The sequence below is a fragment of the Sinocyclocheilus anshuiensis genome, unplaced genomic scaffold, assembly GCF_001515605.1.
Source record: "Sinocyclocheilus anshuiensis isolate Anshui unplaced genomic scaffold, SAMN03320099.WGS_v1.1 scaffold1143, whole genome shotgun sequence".
NCBI lineage: Eukaryota > Metazoa > Chordata > Actinopteri > Cypriniformes > Cyprinidae > Sinocyclocheilus > Sinocyclocheilus anshuiensis.
Genome location: NW_015546123.1, coordinates 1,401,929 through 1,406,204, shown reverse-complemented (window position 1 = coordinate 1,406,204; position 4,276 = coordinate 1,401,929). Strand labels below are relative to the sequence as shown.

At 39.5% G+C, this 4,276-nt stretch overlaps 1 long non-coding RNA gene across 1 annotated transcript in view; it reads left to right on the top strand.

The window, feature by feature from the left end:
- The window catches only part of LOC107701022 (uncharacterized), a 79,717-nt gene extending 75,813 nt beyond the window's left edge, over positions 1-3,904 (top strand). The window contains exon 3 of the long non-coding RNA XR_001635602.1: positions 3,286-3,904. This is a non-coding gene — a long non-coding RNA (uncharacterized LOC107701022). The remainder of the gene's footprint in view (positions 1-3,285) is intronic.
- The last annotated feature ends 372 nt before the right edge of the window (positions 3,905-4,276 follow it).

Sequence of the window (4,276 nt, the reverse complement as noted above, 5' to 3'; positions counted from 1 at the left end):
GGGCATTTTATATATATATATATATATATATATATATATATATATATAAATATATATTAACAGGTTAATATTATTATATAACAGGTGTCCCTGCTCTGTTTTTCTCTCCATCTCATGGGGGGTTTTGAAGGGTTTGTTTAAGCACAGAATGCACCGTTTAACCCCAGATGAACTCGGTGTATTGTAGTATTAACATGCATATTTATCTGTGAATTCATTTAAAAGTCTGTGATAATGCCCTTATGTTTTAATGATTAGGTGACTGTAGATATATAGTGAGATGGTTTAAGTGGGACTAGCCATCCTCTTGGGCTGAGGATTTTCTTGTGGATCCTCCATAAAGCCCAGGTTAATGGAATTGCTTCAGATCTGGTTTTGGGGATTGAGATGTTTAGATTAATGTGAGTGCCGGGGATGATGGGAGAGCAGGATGCTGCTAGTGCTCTCTAATAACACTATGAGGGGTGGGGCTCAATACAGGGCATGCCCAATCTGGCTAGACTGTTTCGTCAGTGGATTCTCTCATAATCCTCTTTCTCTGACTGCCACCATGACCATGTGACCACCTCTGTAACAGAAACCATGAAACTCAGACAGCAAGGCAGCTTTATGAACTGTAAACAAACTGGCATGCATTGTGAATGATTAAATAAATGCAGATCGGCCCAGCCAGGTTGACATTTGAAGAGCAGTTCTCTAAATATTTCCACCCTCTTGTTTAAATGTCATGTGTTTCCTCTTTTACAGTGAAGAGGTTGTGTATCAGTTATCCGGACCCTCTGCTGGAGGATTCAAATTGGACCGAATTCCTTTGTAAATTGCTCTCTCACCTCTATTGTGGGACATTTTGTACTTCATTGCTTCTGGGTGGTCCTGTCACTGAGGTATGGTTTTCAGTGCTCACTCTTAAATGGGTAGTTCACCCAAAAATGAAAATGAACCCATAATTTACTCACCCTCAAGACATCCTAGGTGTATATGACTTTCTTCTTTCAGATGAATACAATTAGTTATATTAAAAAATGTCCTGGCTCTTCCAAGCTTAATAATAGCAGTGAATGGGTGTTGAGATTCAATAGTCCAATAGAAGTTCAATGAACTGCGTCCATCCCTCATAAAAAAAAGTGCTCCACATGACACTAGCAGTTTAATAAAGGCCTCCTGAAGCGAATCGATGAGTTTTTGTAAGAAAAATTGTAAAACTTTATAAGCTGTAATCTCTAGCTTCCGCTGACTGTCGTACACACGTTCACAAGAGAGTGGCGTTCCAGTGGAGGATGTAGGCATAGCGTAAGCTCCGGTGAGAAGTGATGAACGCAGAAGCTGAGAGGAGAGAGCAAAACAAAACACCAGTCACGAATTAGTACAAACTGAGGATTTGTAAAGAAAAATGTTGGAAGATTTCGATTTAAGCCAAGAGGAAACTGGTTTTCCTTAGCTGTAAACAAAACTTGGTTCTTGCAAGACTAGCATATTCTCACAGGAGATTACGCTACGTCTACATCCTACGTCATCCGGCTGAAATGCCACTCTCTTTTTTTATGATGGATGGATGGAGTTTATTGGACTTCTATTGGACTATTGGATCACCCATTCACTGCCATTATAAAGCTTGGAAGAGCCAGGCCATTTTTAAATATAACTCCGATTGTATTCATCTGAAAGAAGAAAGTTATATACACCTAGAATGGCTTGAGGGTGAGTAAATGATGGGGTAATTTTCATTTTTGGGTGAACTATCCCTTTAATGCCAACTTTCTCACAACTCGTACTGTATTTCACCATTAAATGCAGTATTACTGGTTAGACATCCTTCAAGGGGCTCCCGGATTCAACCGGCACAGGCAGCCTGTGTGTATTTGTTTTGTGCCATGCACATTATGCAAAAAGACAAGCTGTTATGTAAACATTTCTTAATTCTATACAGTTTCTATTCAATTTCTTTTTCTTATCTCTTTTTGCTTCGATTTCCCTTCCCCCTCACTAACACTGTGTGTTCTTTATCTAAGGGCAGCAGGCCAGGCACATGTGTACCAGCTCTCTGAAGAAGGCCAGTTTAGTGGAAACTAGCAAGCAAACACTCTGAAAAGGACATACGCTCCCTCAATGTCAGCAAATATTTGGTCACAATTTCAAAGGGACGTGACAGTCATTTGAACTATTAGAGCAGGTGAATGCGTAAGTTTGCGGTTTAAGATCAGTGTGATTAACTGAATGATCAGGGTTTTCATGGCCATTTATTCTGATCTTTTTACTAATAATGATGTACAGTCTTTGCATAAGGCCAATGTGGCAATGTATTTCTGGAGACAGTCTGATGTAATGTCACAACGTGCTGCTGCCACCTGTAAGACCAGCTGTGCTGATGGCTCAGAGTAATGGACAAATGAGGGTGCTGAAGGGAATGTTGATGCATTGAATGAAGTGTAATTAGAAAGATGGATTGTCACTTAAGCATTTATAGCTTCTGTTCAGCTCTTCCTGTCCCTGAAGTGTTCTGAAATCACCCCTCTAGATCAGCCTCTGCGGAGTGTTATAAAATAGATGGTGAAATATAGTTCTGCAACTTGTTCCCACTAAAGGCTTAGTTAATAGAGAACAGTACACCAAGCACATTTATTGGGGTGTAGTAAGTGAGTTTATGGCCATTACTGAAGTTTTTGTATGCATTATTTGTCAGAATGATTTCTGAAGGATCATGTGACATGGAAGATTGGAGTAACGATGCTGAAAATTCAGCTATACCATTACAGCAATAAATTACATTTTAAAATATGTTCTTTGCTATCTTTTTGTTCAAATAAATGCAGGCTTGTTGAACATAAGAGACTTATTTCTCAAAATCTTACTGACCCCAAACTTTTGAGCATCATTGTATATACAGTAATGCAACAGAAAAACAATTAGTACAAGATGTGAAATGTGATTGGCATTGCATTGCAGGAAAATGCACAAAACTTGATGTCTTTGCACAAAAACCCACTTATCATATTACTGTCTGAAGCAATACATTGCGAAATGTTTGCAATCCATAATCCAAGATTTGGCTGAATGAGGGTTCATCACAGGGTTAGCAGGGTGCCGGCAGAGTCATGACTATGTACTTTTTTTCTGGCACCTTGATCCTTCTGGATTGCTTGACATTGCATCATTTATCTGTGCCCCGTGTGTTTAGTGTAGTGAAAGTGCATCAGAGTGAGGGAGAGCAAGGAAATCCCCTTCTGCCATGTGGGATATGAACAAAGAGTCCAGTTTAGCTCAAACTCCCTCTCTTTTGCCTTCCAGCGCGAGAGGTCCCGCCGCACACAACTGCCGGCATTTACACTCCGTCCTCTCTCACTGCACACCTTCCTGTGGAGATTGGCTCACTTCGATTCCTCTAAGATGAATGTCTCTTTGAACCTCTTGTGGCATTTGAGTGAACTGCAGTTACAGGTTCCAGCTCTGGTGATTCATCGAATGGGAACTTCAGAGGAATTTGCTGCATCACAGACCAAATCTGTTCAGGTTTTCATGTGTACACAACATTCCTTTGATGTGACCAACAAGAGTATAAAAATGATGTCTCTTGAGAGAGATCCAGAGAGACTATTGGTCTTTCTGTTTATCCATCATCTTAGGCTCACTTTCACAGTCTCTCCACCACTGTTGTTTCATACAATGATTTGTATGAATAATTTATGCCACATTGCTTCGCTGTCATTAAAGGTGACCTTGGTTAATTATTGATCAGGTCAGATGATTTCAGTCCTGACCTCTAGGTTCTCGTCTACCGCTCGGCTCAGATTTCATATCTACGCTCTTCCTCTTTGTATTCCTGGAGACCCTCATATGATGAATTACTGTCTATTGTTATTGCTGGGGGAGTGTTGGTGCATTTACAGAGACGTGAAATGTAAAATTACAAATGTAACCCCAACGCCAAGACTATTACTTTGTTTTAATGAAATATGTAAGAGGTAATGTATAAGTCAGTTGGTCATCACTGAATAAACCCTGACAGGGTGATCAGGTTGAGCCCCTGAACGGGTTTATTTGTTTTTTGTTACACTGATCGTCTGACTATTACCCTGCTACTTGTCAAATAGATACATAAATGGACTTGAAATGTTGTTTTTTGTTATGTTTTTATGTGAGAAGAGAGCATGTGATTGACGGAGTATAACAAGGCAATGTATAATAATAATACAGTTTAGCAGCTATTATAAAAAAAAAAATGCTGTTTTCAACATTAATAAATTATTTCTGAAGGATCATGTGACGCTTAATATTGGAG